The sequence below is a fragment of the Bos indicus x Bos taurus genome, chromosome 18 (assembly GCF_003369695.1).
Source record: "Bos indicus x Bos taurus breed Angus x Brahman F1 hybrid chromosome 18, Bos_hybrid_MaternalHap_v2.0, whole genome shotgun sequence".
NCBI classification, from domain to species: Eukaryota; Metazoa; Chordata; class Mammalia; order Artiodactyla; family Bovidae; genus Bos; species Bos indicus x Bos taurus.
The window spans coordinates 2623304-2637472 of NC_040093.1; the positions used below are offsets into that span (position 1 = coordinate 2623304).

The 14169-nt window shown below is 50.9% G+C and overlaps 1 protein-coding gene and 1 long non-coding RNA gene across 4 annotated transcripts in view; both read right to left on the reverse strand.

Annotated features, from left to right (window-relative positions):
* LOC113875937 (leukocyte immunoglobulin-like receptor subfamily A member 6) overlaps window positions 1-14169 on the reverse strand; it is a 131758-nt gene that overhangs the window by 2607 nt on the left and 114982 nt on the right. The gene's annotated exons all lie outside the window — the stretch shown is intronic.
* On the reverse strand, window positions 33-1841 carry LOC113875942. The gene is made up of 3 exons (XR_003506361.1): window positions 952-1841; window positions 199-241; window positions 33-51 (listed from the first exon to the last, which is right to left on the reverse strand). It is a non-coding gene; the product is annotated as an uncharacterized LOC113875942 (long non-coding RNA).

The following is a 14169-nucleotide window of genomic DNA, read 5'->3' on the forward strand; positions in this document are numbered from 1 at the left end:
TTCCCCTTACAGTACAAGCTCTCCTCCGGGGTGTCAGCGGCCGGGCTGGAGCTGGGGAGGAGAGAGCAGTGTTGGGGTGGAGGGAGCCCCGAGCAGGCGGTGGGGTGGGATTCAGGGAGAGGTCAGGCTGAGCAGTGTTGGGGCGGTGAGGGAGCCCCGGGCAGGCGGTGGGGTGCGAGTCTGTGGGAGAGGTCTTACTTCGTCTTCTGGCCTCTGTCCTCAAGCACTGATGCTGCAGCCGCTGTGGGAAGACAGGAGTCAGCCTCCAGCCCTGCCCTCCATGACCCTCCCCGCTGCCCCAGAGCCCTTCTCTAGGGTTACAGGAAGATCTGCAAGGGTCTCCAGGCTGAAAAAATTATCATGCCTTCCCTCCTCCACGAAGAATTCAAGAGAAGGGCTTCCGTGGTGGCTCAGTGGTAAAGAATCCGCTTGCCGACACAGGGGACATGGGTTTGATCCCTGGTCTGGGGGGATTCCACATTCCATGGAGTAATTAAGCCACAACTACTAAGCTTGTGCTCTGGAGCCTGGGAGCGCGACTGCTGAAACCCGAGAGCCCAAGAGCCCAGGAGCTGGGAGCTGCAGTAAGAGAAGCCCGAGCCCTGCAACCAGAGAGAAGCCCCAGCTCACCGCCACCACAGAAAGCCCATGCACAGCAACCAAGACCCAGAGCAGCCAATAAACAAAATTCAAAAATATTTTAAAAAATTCGAGAGCTCTAAACCATGAAATACAAAACTTGAATGTATTCTCAAGCGGCGTGTAAATTTGAAAACATCAAAGGATACTCTAATGGTCGCATGTGCGCTCACATTTAGCCTCTTCAGATTTCTCTCATGGGGAGATGCTAGAGCAGTTTTAACCAGACTCACCCCTTTCTTAGGTTTCCCTTGGGCTGGTGCCCTAAGCCCACCACCTCCAGGGTTCTGAGTCACCCCGTTCCCTACTCACCTGACTTCCTGTGTCTGTCCTGACCCCGGTGTCGGAGGAAGAGGAAGACGAGGAGCAGCAGGAAGAAGGTCACCGAGACCCCGATGAGGACACTCAGGTACCATGTAAGGCCTAGGGCACCAGAGACGCCTGAGTGAGCCAGGGGTGCCGTTTAACTGGGCACCTGCTGTGCGCAGACTCATGCTGGGGTCTGCACGTCCATCTCCAGCACATCCCACCCGTTTACAGACAAGGAGACTGAGGCCCAGAAAGGGAGATCATGGCCCCCAAGTCGCCCAGCCTGGAGGTGGTGGAGCTGGGACTGGAACCCGGAACTGTGGGTTCCCTCATATTTTTTAGAATTAGTTTTTGTTTTGTTTTCATGCTTTCACTTCCAGGCAGAACACCAGTTCAGAGACGGGTGCATCAAGCCCAGTTCTCTGCCAGCCCAGCCGGATCCGTCTCCCACCCTGCAGAGTCCTGCCTCCCCGTCCGCCCGCCCCCAGCACGGGGCCTGCGTGGAGGTGGAATGTGTGTCTGGGAGGGGCAGTGGGGCGGGCTCTGGCCTTCCTGAGGCCCAAGTAGGCCCTGCGCTGCCGGCTGACGTGCTGAGGAAGGAGGTGGGAGGCCCCCTACGTGGAGGGTGGGCCTCTGACCCAGGGAGGAGCACAGCTGGTCCAAGGTCCCATGGTTGGAAGTAGTAGAGCCCTGTGACTCCCACGCCCAGCTCTTTGCCTGGCACCAAGGCAGCTCCTTGGGGGGCTGGAGAGCTCAGACACTCCCATCCAGTGTTGCTGCATCCCCGTCCTTGCTGTCGAGGCTGATGCCAGTGAGAAGGGGCTGTCCCGAGGCCATTAACTCGGGAAGTGACAGAGCCCCGATAGAGCTGCTTCCACCCCCACCGCCCTACAGAGAGCCTGACTCACCCGAGCCTGATTCCACGGCGGGGAGGAGCTCATTCCTGGAGCTTCCTAAGGGTCAGAGTGGAGATGAGCGGCGGCCTGCTTCCCCTTGTCAGCCCTGCTCCCCTCCCCCAGCCGGGCCCCAGCATCCCCCACTGCATGACCCCCACCCTTCATCCATGTCTCATTCCCAGGAGCCCCACGGTCCCGCAGGACACCAGCTGAGCCAGGGCCTGTCCGCTTGCTCCCTTGGGGGCCGTGGGCTCTGTTAGCCCCTCTCTTGTGCTGCTCTCTGGGCGAGGGGCCATGAAGACTGGAGACCAGAGGAGGGTGGGGACCGAGGGCTCTGGCCTTGAGTCCTACTGGTTGACCCTGAGGCCTGTGTAGCTCAGCTCCATCATCAGGTCTGGACACCCGGGATGAGGGCAAGGATGGGCAAGGAAGGGAGGCCTCTGGCTCTTTCCGGCCCCCTCAGAGTTGATCCCCACCTTCTGTGACCCCCCACTCCCACTCAGCCCAGAGCTCCCCTGGGAACAGGGCCCTGGCCTGACCCAGAGGACACAGTGGACCAGGGCTGGGCCCTCACCTGAGACCTGGAGCTCCAGGGGGTCGCTGGGGAGCGACAGCAGGTGGGGGGCGGTGCTGTGTGAGCTGTAGCACCTGTAGGTCCCACTGTGGGCTGAGGTCACAGCACGCAGGGTGAAGTTGGCCTGAACGGGTGGAGCCGGGTCCTGCAGACGAAGGTGCTGGGGAGCAGTGAGCGACCCCTCCTTGGACAGATGGAAGGTGTCTGACCAGACCTCAGAGCGACACTGCAGGGTCACATTCTCTCCCTGGGGCACTGAGGCCCCCGGGCGGGCCGAGAGGGAGGGTTTCCTGTGCATCCCTGGGGGGGACGGGGGTGATGAGCAGAGAGCCCCTCCCCACACCCCGGACTCTGAGCAGGGGCCCTCCCTGTGACCCTCCCAGCTCCTCTCAGCCCGTCTGTGTGCGTCTCCTTAATCTCCGTGCCTCTCACTCCTGTTTTCACGTTCCCCCCCAGACCCCTGCCCCACCTGGGCCTTTGCTCCAGGACCCTCTCCCCGGACCCGTCACCACCAGGGCCGACCCTCGTCCAGCGCCCTGAGCAGACAGTCGGGACCTGGACCAGGACAGGGGCCCCTCACCCGCGATCAGGATGTCCAGGGGGGCACTGGGAGCTGACCACGCGTAGGAGTTGTGTCCACTGTAGCATCTGTACTGGCCCCCGTGGGCGCGGCTCACGCGGCCCAGAGGGAAGTCGGGGCTCTGCTGCCCTTCTAGACGGAGGGGCGGGCTGAGCCCCTCGTCCTTGGTCAGAGCGAAGCTGCCAAAGCCGGCCTCTGAGCGACACTGGAGGGTCAGGTTGTCTCCGGCGAGCACGAGCGAGCTGGGCTGGGCGGAGAGGGAGGGCGCCCTGGACAGGCCTGCGGACCGGGCACAGAGGCACGTGGCTGCACACCCGCCCTGCTCCCGGGGCTGTGGAGAGAGCTCGCCCTGCTCCCTCCCGAGGCTTCCGCCCTGTCCTGCCCCAGGAGCGCAGTGTCCCTGCCCCCGTCTCCCCCAGGGCTCATGGGGCATAAGGCTGAGGTCAGGGGTCTGTCTAGGAAATAGAGGGGCCTGGGGGCCTCACCTGTGACCTGGAGATGCAGAGGGTCACTGGGGCGCGACCACAGATAGGGCTGGGTGCTGGGAGCATCATAGCACCTGTAGGTCCCCCCGTGGGAGGTGGTCACCGGGCCTACAGGGAACATAGCCTGTTCCCGCCCCTGGTTCCCATAGCTCCTTGACGTCTTGTGTCGGAGCGGGTCAGCGCCTCCCTCCTTCAGCAGATGCAGAGAGCCCGCTGCGTACTGTGAACTGCACGTGAGGGACACGCTGCCTCCTGCAGCCACCACAGGGCTGGGCTGGGCGGACAGGGAGGGCGCCCTGTACACTCCTGGGGGCGAGGGGCTGTGTTAAAGAGGGACCTCCACCCAGTGACCCCAGGTGTGGGCTGGGAGGGGAGGGGCCCCCTGAGCCCACACTCTGCTCCTCTGCCCGTAAGGAGGCTCCCACAGTGGGAGGGACCTGGAGGGACCTGCCCCGCCCTCTTACCTGTCACCGCCAGGGGCAGGGGGTCACTCCGCTGTGACCAGCCATTCCTGCTGTGATATGCACACCAATACTGTCCAGCATCACTTGAGCTCGAGGATGCAAAGTGGAACAAGGCCTTGTTCCTGGAGCCCTGGGGGGCCTTAGCCTCCCAGTATACAGAGTCCCTCTCTTTATACAGACGGTAGACATCAGCCAGCAAAGACCCCTGACACCAGATGGTCACAGGGCTCCCATGGGCGACCATGGTGCCTGGGTCAGCCCTGATGGAGGGTTTGGGGAGAACCTCTGGAAAGGAATCAGACCTGAGGAGTCAGGGCGCCTTCTCCCCCAGGTTTCCCAGCTGTCACCCAGGCCCCTCCCAGACGGGCCACCCGCGGCCCCGACCCGCTGTGCTCCCCACTGACCAGGGGTGGTGGGTGGAAGCAGGAGGTCTGGGGGCTCACCTGGTTGTCCCTGGTTCCACGGGCCCCAGCACAGCCCTAGAAGAGAGTTCCCTGTGAGCGCCCGGCCCCACCACACGTCCTGGACACTCCAGGTCTGCTCTGTGCCCTGAGGGCTGGGGTCAGATCCAGCCTGAGGACATTCCCCTCTCCCCCAAGAAAGTCTGTCCCCACGGAACCTCCTGCGTCCTGAGGCCGTCAGGGACCAGATGTGGGAGGAGAGGGGTTCCCACCCACTCCCTTCTCGGAAGCTCACCAAGGCAGAGAAGGGCGGTGAAGGTCAGGGTCGTGGCGCTGCCTCTCATGGTCCCCAGCAGAGCAGGTGACCTACAGAGACCTCAGAGCCCGCAGGACAGACAGACGCACTGGGCGTGAAGGTCTGGGCTCGGTGGCGCCCGTCTTGGGTTCCTCCTGAGCCTCGCTCCACTCTCTGTGAAGGATGGGGCTGAGGCGACCGTGGTCTCTCGGGGCCTTTCTGACCAGATCAGACTTACCGACACCCCCTTCTGCCCCGCCACTCTGCCTGCCTGTTCCGTCTCCTCCTCGTGCCAAGTCTGGATCTGGAGAGTGACCTCACGTCCCAGAGTGCAAGGCTGCAAGAAGCCGGGCAGGCCCCGGAGCCATCTGAGTGCCTGTCCCGGTTCTTACTCTGCCTCCCACAGGGGTTGTGTGATCTTGGGCAAGTAGCTTCCCTTTCCTGAGCTTCTGCAAACGTTCTTCCTTTCTTCTGTCAGCTAGTCCAGTTCGTCGGTATTTGTTGGGCAATGACCATGTTCTGCCATGGTGACAGAGCCTGGAATTTCCTTGGTGACGCCATCAAATTCCTTCCCTGGACTTGTGGGGCTCAGATGAATAAAAACAGACAGAACAAACATTTACCCGGCAAACAGTTCAGCTGACTCTTGTGAGACTGTTAGGAGTTGAAAGAAAACAGGGAACCATGAGTACCTTTAACAGATAGACGTCATGAAGCCTGGGTCCTGGCTGGGAGGTGTGTCTGATGGGCGAACAGGCAGGAGCTACTAGCTCAGGGGCAGCGGCGGTGGAGGCAGTGGCATCCCAACCAGACAGACCTTGAGCTGCTCTCAGAATCGAGAGCAGTGAGGGGGGAGGCAGGGGTGTCGCCACACTGGGTCTTGAGTGTATGTAAGTGTTTGGGGTTTTATCTTTAAAGCAGTGGGAAGGTTTTCAGCAGCAGACAGTATGAAGTGATTTCTAGTTTAGAAAGATTACCACCATGTGGAGAGTGTAACGCAAGAGGGCTCTATTGATAATGAACCCCATTCACAGTAAAATACCAACATTGATCTGGCTTCTGGATGGCGTGTTGACCAGTGTTTTAAGTCGTTCACATAGATAAACCTTACGGGAACGTATAACTCAAAATATATTTACACTGGGTTTCCCTGGTAGCTCAGACGGTACCGTCTACCTGCAGTGAGGGAGACCCAGGTTCAATCCCTGGGTCATGAAGATCCCCTGGAGAAGGAAATGGCAACCCACTCCAGTATTCTTGCCTGGAAAATCCCTTGGACAGAGGAACCTGGCGGGCTACAGTCCATGGGGTTGCAAAGAGTTGGACATGACCGAGTGACTTCACGTATTTTACACTGAAATGAGAAAGGAAGGCTTCTTGGTCCCGCAGGTTGGAAGGGACAGCCCTGTTCAGACTGGCTGAGGGGACAGTCTGTGGAGGCACAGAGTTGTTAAGTAGGTCTGTGTTTGTGGATGCTTGGGGATATGTGGTTAAGTGTGACGAGTCTGGTCTAGGACGGAGAGCTGTTTAGTGGGGCTGACCCGCCAAAGCCTGGAACATGGGGCGGTGCACCTGGGCCCACGTTTTTGAAGGTGGAAACTGTTGAAAGGATTTTGAACGGGGCAGGCTCAGACCTGATACGGTGGTGGGAAGAGTCCTTTGGGAGGTAGTGAGAGATGAACGGGAGTAAGGGGTAGGGCCTGGGCTGGAGGACCAGGAAGGAGGCTGATGGGACAACACAGACGGGATGTCTGAGGACGGGTCAGGGACCTTGTTCAGAAGGGCTCCATGGGCACAGTGATGTGGGCCTGGTGGTTGGGTGGGAAGTGCGGGAGGCCGGGGAACCGAAGGTGCTTCCCCTGTCTGCCTCGGTTGCCTGGAGGAGCCAATGGGGCAGTCATAAATAGGACGACCCTAGGAGAGAGATGCATGGCAGATGCTTGGAATACTGATCCCCATTCTTTAGCATAAAGCACAGCCCTCCTTCCTGACCTGGGATGGTGGATTTGCTTTTCCTCTGCATTGATTTACTTGTTTCTACAATTTAGCACCATCTTTTCTTGTTGCCCGTCTTCTAAACCTCTGAGTCATCGCTGCCTCCTCAGTGCCCCTTCTCACCCTGAGCAGAACTTTTCATCTCATTCTGTGAATTCTTTCTCTAGGCAAATGAGAAGAACACAGGCTGGAGGCAAAAAAAATGGTTTTTAAAAATGAACACAGACCCAGGATCTCTGAGACAGTCATTGATCGCCCAGCAAAAGGGGAATATCAATGAAGAAAAATAATTTTGAGGAAGTAAATATTGACCATTTTACAGATTTGATGAAAGCCATAAATTTACACATCCAAGATGCTCATCAGATAACCTTCAAAAACGATGCCCAAACATCACAATTATATTCAAATCAGTGGGGAAGAAAATTTTAAAACCATGCCCACACACATCACAGTCAAAATGGAATCAGTGGGAAAAAATTGAAAGCATCCAGATAAAAGGACCGGGTTACATACAGAGGAAAAATGATCTGAATGATTTCAGATTTCATATCAGAAGCCACTATGGTCTAAGACTGATAGTCCTCAGAAACGAGAAGAGCCAACGTGGAATTCTTCTGGGTATATTCTTCAGCAATGAAAGCAAAATAGTCATTCTGAGAGGAAAGAACACTTGAGAGAATGTGTTGCCTGAAGACCGTCTTTAAAGGAATGATAAGCCTAGTTCTTTAGGCAGAAAGGAAATAATTCTTGAGGGAAACTTGGATATACAACAATAAAGGAAGAATAAAAAGTGGTAAATAGGTAAAGGTAATAGCATATTTTTCTCATTTCCTGTATATGTGACTGTTGAAAGCAAAAATAACAATGTTTGGTGGGGTTTTTAATATAGGTATAATAGATGAATACATATAACATCTATAGCATGATGGAAGGTGAGGGTGAAAGGACCCGTGTGATAAGGTTTCCATGTTTCTCTTGAGGAGATGAAATATTAACTGTGGACTGCGTGGAATTAGGTGTATATATTATTATGCCCACAGTTGCCACTAAAAAAACAACATGTGAAGATTTACAGTACTAACAGATATAACAAGAGTACTAAAAAAAAAAAAATTCCAAAAAGCCAAAAGAAGACAGGAAAGGGAAACTTGAAGAGCAAACACTAGAGGGGACACAGAAAAGACAAATAATAAAAGGTTAAACCTGAACAGTATGAAAAGGCAAAAAGGACATTGAAAGATCAACTCCCCAGGTTGGTAGGTGCCCAATATGCTACTGGAGATCAGTGGAGAAATAACTCCAGAAAGAATGAAGGGATGGAGCCAAAGCAAAAACAACACCCAGTTGTGGATGTGACTGGTGATAGAAGTGAAGTCCGCCACTGTAAAGAGCAATATTGCATAGGAACCTGGAATGTTAGGTCCATGAATCAAGGCAAATTGGAAGTGGTCAAACGGGAGATGGCAAGAATGAACGTCGACATTTTAGGAATCAACAAACTAAAATGGATTATTGGACTGGGTGAGTTTAGCTCAGATGACCATTATATCTACTATTGTAGGCAAGAATCTCTTAGAAGAAATGGAGTAGCCATCATAGTCAACAAAAGAGTCCGAAATGCAGTACTTGGATGCAATCTCAAAAACGACAGAATGATCTCTGTTCGTTTCCAAGGCAAACTATTCAATACCATGGTAATCCAAGTCTATGCCCCGACCAATAATGCTTAAGAAGCTGAACGGTTCTATGAAGACCTACAAAACCTTTTAGAACTAACACCCTGAAAAAGATGTCCTTTTCATTATAGGAGACTGGAATGCAAAAGCAGGAAGTCAAGAAACATCTGGAGTAACAGGCAAATTTGGCCTTGGAGTACAGAATGAAGCAGGGCAAAGGCTAATAGAGTTTTGCCAAGAGAATGCACTGGTCATAGCAAACACCCTCTTCCAACAACACAAGAGAAGACTCTACACGTGGACATCACCAGATGGTCAACACCGAAATCAGATTGATTATATTCTTTACAGCCAAAGATGGAGAAGCTCTATACAGTCAGCATAAACAAGACGTGGAGCTGACTGTGGCTCAGATCATGAACTCCTTATTGCCAAATTCAGACTTAAATTGAAGAAATTAGGGAAAACCACTAGACCATTCAGGTATGACCTAAATAAAATCCCTTATGATTATACAGTGGAAGTGAGAAATAGATTTAAGGGACTAGATCTGATAGACAGAGTGCCAGATGAACTATGGACAGAGGTTCGTGACACTGTACAGGAGACAGGAATCAAGACCATCCTCAAGAAAAAGAAACACAATAAAGCAAAATGGCTGTCTGAGGAGGCCTTACAAATAGCTGTGAAAAGAAGAGAAGCAAAAAGCAAAGAAGAAAAGGAGAGATATACCCATTTGAATGCAGAGTTCCAAAGCATAGCAAAGAGAAATAAGAAAGTCTTCCTCAGAGATCAGTGCAAAGAGATAGAGGAGAACAATAGAATGGGAAAGACTAGAGATCTCTTCAAGAAAATTAGAGATACCAAGGGAACGTTTCATGCAAAGATGGGCTCGATAAAGGACAGAAATAGTAGGGACCTAACAGAAGAAGAAGATATTAAGAAAAGGTGGCAAGAATGCACAGAACTGTACAAGAGAGATCTTCATGACCCAGATAATCACAATGGTGTGATCACTCACCTAGAGCCACACATCCTGGAATGTGAAGTCAAGTGGGCCTTAGGAAGCATCACTTTGAATGAAGCTAGTCGAGGTGATGGAATTCCAGTTGAGCTATTTCAAATCCTGAAAGATGATGCTGTGAAAGTGCTGCACTCAATATGCCAGCAAATTTGGAAAACTCAGCAGTGGCCACAGGACTGGAAAAGGTCAGTTTTCACTCCAGTTCCTAAGAAGGGCAATGCCAAAGAATGCTCAAACTCCCGCACAATTGCAGTCATCTCACACACTAGTAAAGAAGTGCTCCAAATTCTCCAAGCCAGGCTTCAAAGTACGTGAACAATGAACTTCCAGATGTTCAAGCTGATTTTAGAAAAGGCAGAGAAACCAGAGATCAAGTTGCCAACATTCGCTGGATCATTGAAAAAGCAAGAGAGTTCCAGAAAAACCATCTATTTTTGCTTTATTGACTATGCCAAAGCCTTTGACTGTGTGGATCACAATAAACTGTGGAAAATTCTGAAAGAGATGGGAATACCAGAGCACCTGACCTGCCTCTTCACAAATCTGTATGCAGGTCAGGAAGCAACAGTTAGAACTGGACATGGAACAACAGACTGGTTCCAAATAGGAAAAGGAGTATGTCAAGGCCGTATATTGTCACCCTGCTTATTTAACTTATATGCAGAGTACATCATGAGAAACGCTGGACTGGAGAAAGCACAAGCTGGAATCAAGATTGCTGGGAGAAATATCAACAACCCCAGATATGCAGATGACACCACCCTTATGACAGAAACCAAAGAAGAACTAAAGAGAGTCTTGATGAAAGTGAAAGAGGAGAATGAAAAAGTTGGCTTAAAACTCAACATTCAGAAAACTAAGATCATGGCATCTGGTCCTATCACTTCATGGCAAACAGATGGGGAAACAGTGGAAACAGTGTCAGACTTTATTTTGGGGGCTCCAAAATCACTGCAGATGGTGATTGCAGCCATGGAATTAAAATTTCTTCTTGGAAGCAAAGTTATGACCAACCTAGATAGCATATTAAAAAGCAGAAACATTACTTTGCTAATAAAGGTCCTTCTAGTCAAGGCTGTGGTTTTTCCAGTAGTCATGTATGGATGTGAGAGTTGGACTATGAAGAAAGCTGAGCACCAAAGAATTAATGCTTTTGAACTGTGGTGTTGGAGAAGACTCTTGAGAGTCCCCTGGACTGGAAGGTGATCCAACCAGTCCATCCTAAAGGAGATCAGTCCTGAATGTTCATTGGAAGGACTGATGCTGAAGCTGAAACTCCAATACTTTGGCCACATCATGCGAAGAGTTGACTCATTGGAAAAGACCCTGATGCTGGGAAAGACTGAAGGCAGGAGGAGAAGGGGATGACAGAGAAAGAGGTGGTTGGCTGGCATCACCGATTTGATGGACATGAGTTTGAGCAAGCTCTAGGAGTTGGTGATGGAAAGGGAGGCCTGGCGTGCTGCGGTCCATGGGGTCACAAAGAGTTGGACACGACTGAGTGACTGAACTGAACTGAAACCTAAATACAACCTTGTCAGTAATTACATTAAATATAAATGGCAAAAATACAATTAAGTGGCAGCGATTGTAAAACTGGATTAACAATAAGGAAGACCCAGCAAGTGAACCTCACGAGATTCACTTAATACAGTGGTGTAAATAGGTTAACAGGATGAAAGCATGTATTATGCAAACACTCATCAAAATAAAGCTTACGTGGCTGCCTTAATTTCCTACTGGTGTGTAACAAATTACCTGGGACTTAGGGGCTTTAAACAACACAGATGTGGTATCTTCCTGTTCTGGAGGTCACAAGTACAAAGCCAGCCGCACCGGGCTAGAGCTGAGGTGTCCGCAGGGCTGGTTGCTCTCAGTGGCTCTGTTCTTTGCCTCTCTCGTCTTCCAGGGTCGGCCTGCAGTGCCTGGCTTGTGGGCCCTTCCTTCCATCACTCCAGCCTCCGCCATCAGTTTCCTACCCCTGACTCTGCCCTCTCGTCTCCCTCTTATGAAGCCTTGTGAACACACTGGCCTCCCCCAGATTATGTAGAATAATGTCCCTATCTCAAGATACTTGCTTTAGTCATGTCTGCAGAGCCCCTTTTGCCATGTAAGGTAATATATCCATAGTTTGCGGGACCAGGGCTCGGATATCTTTGGGACAGCAAGGAAGTGGCATTACCTTCCTCAGTGGCTGTGCTGTGTGACACACTACAATAAAACACACCAGAGACTTTAGAGCAAGAAGATTATTGGGGGTGAAGATAAAAAGGTCAATTCATCAGGAAGACATAGTAATCCCAAAGGTCTGCACACAAAACCACAGCAGAGCTTCAAAATACTGAAAGCAGAAACTGACAGAAATGAAAAGACAGATAGATGAGTGAACAGGTATAGTCAGGGACCTCAGTACTCCTCTCTTGGTAGAGTAAAAGTAGATAGATGGGCAGTCGGCAAGGATATAGAAAACCTTAACCATCGTATCAGCTGACTTGACCTAACTGGCACACAGAACACGTTCAACCATATTGCAAATGCACTTTTTTTCAAGAGTACATGGAATATTGGCCAAGGTAGTCTTTATTCTTGGTTGTTAAACAGCTTAGCAGATTTAAAAGAATTGCTGCCACTCATGACTTGTCTTCTGACCTTATTGGGATTTAAGTTAAAATCTATCACTAGAAAGCTATCTGGAAAATCTTCAACTCTTTGGGAATTAAACAACACACTTCTAAGTAATTCAGAGCACAAAGAGGAGCTCAAGGAAAATTGGAAAAATATTCTGAACTGGATGAAACTGAAAGTACAGTAGCCTGTGGGATGCCGGTGAAGCAGTGTTCAGAAGGCAGGTGAGAGCAGCAAGTGTTCACATTTTAAAAAAGAATGGTTTCTAATCATGAACCTAACTTTCCATTTTAAGACACAGAAAAAGAGCAGACTCACCTCAAAGTAAGCATAATAAATAATAAAGGATTCCCTGGTGGTCCAGTGGTTAAGAACCCACCTGCTTATGCAGGGGACACAGGTTCAATCCCTGGTCCAGGAAGACCCCACAGGCCGCAGGGCAACTGAGCCCGTGCACCCTGGCGCCCCTGCTCCGCAACAAGAGGAGCCACCTTGAGGAGAAGCCCTTGCACCTCAAGTAGAGAGCAGCCCTGCTCACGGCAGCTGGAGAAAGCCCGCACAGCAGCGCAGACCCAGCACAGCCATGAGGAAATAAATAATACTTTAAAACAGTAAAGGGCAGAACTCCATGAAACAAAACAGAAAAGCAATAATAGGAATGAATGAAACCCAGGTGCGGGGAGCGAACTCCGCCCCTGGCAAAGGTCATGAGGAAGGAGGCTTGGCATACGCAAAGGCGGGATCAAGCCTCAGGAGTCTCCCTGGAAATTCTCGAGCAATCTACCCCCAAAACCAGAGTCTGCCTACTTTCTGCTTTGTGCTTTCACCTACACCTCTGACTTTACGGGGGGCTGTCCCCCACTACCTCTCTCTGAAAAAAGAGTTAGCTTACAGCTCCAGTTAATAATTCCTGGGTGTGACAGTGTTTCAACCTACAAACTCCCTTGGAAGTCCTCTAGCCTGCCTGAATAGGTTTTTCCGGCCACATGTGATTGCTCAGAGCCTCCAAACTGTGAGAGGCATGAGATGTTCTAAACTGTCTAAATACAGATTCCTTTGAGTAGTTAAAAGATTGATTAGAAATTGTATTGGTGAAGGGATTTTCACTTGTTGGGCCAATGTTTGCTGCTAAGTCTCGATATCCCTTACCTGCTGTGTCCCTGGCAGTGTATTGATTAATATAATTGGTGTAAATAGTAGCTTTAATGTTTGTAACCTGGGACCCTTGAGTTAATTCTTTTTCTTGTTATAGCCCACCACACCTTCACTCTGTAGGAATGCAACTTTATCTAATGCTTTTGGAGGGTGGCGCTTGACTTATCACCTTTAGAGAAAAATAAGTTTTCTGAAGAAAGGGTCTTAAAATGTTAACAGGCCTCCGGGCCAGAAGATGATGCAAATCACCTAAGCTTTTGCATATGATAAGTTTGCAGGAAGAAAGCCTGGCTTGCTGCATGACTCTACCCCTTCCCCCATTATCCTCTATGCATAACTTAAGGTATAAAAACTACTTTGGAAAATAAAGTGCAGGCCTTGTTCACCAAAACTTGGTCTCACCATGTCGTTCTTTCTCTTACCTTCTGGCTGAATTATTCAGCCTCTTTTCTCCACTGAATTTCCTCACTGAGCTATCCTTATTCTATTACTCTTTATATCCTTAATTAATGTTTAATTAAGCAGTTGTTTCCTGATTCTCGCCGACGCCGTCCCCGCTTCGAATTCCCTGGATCCACCGGGGCTGGACCCCGGCACCCAGGGCCAGTTCTTTAGAAAGGTCAGTGAAATTGACAAACCACTAGTCAGAGAAACCATGGAAGAAAGAGGGAAGACACCATTTGCCAATCAGATCAGATCAGATCAGTCGCTCAGTTGTGTCCGACTCTTTGCGACCCCATGAACCGCAGCACACCAGGCCTCCCTGTCCATCACCAACTCCTGGAGTTCATTCAGACTCACGTCCATCGAGTCAGTGATGCCATCCAGCCATCTCATCCTCTGTCGTCCCCTTCTCCTCCTGCCCCTAATCCCTCCCAGCATCAGAGTCTTTTCCAATGAGTCAACTCTTCGCATGAGGTGGCCAAAGTACTGGAGTTTCAGCTTTAGCATCATTCCTTCCAAAGAAATCCCAGGGCTGATCTCCTTCAGAATGGACTGGTTGGATCTCCTTGCAGTCCAAGGGACTCTCAAGAGCCTTCTCCAACAC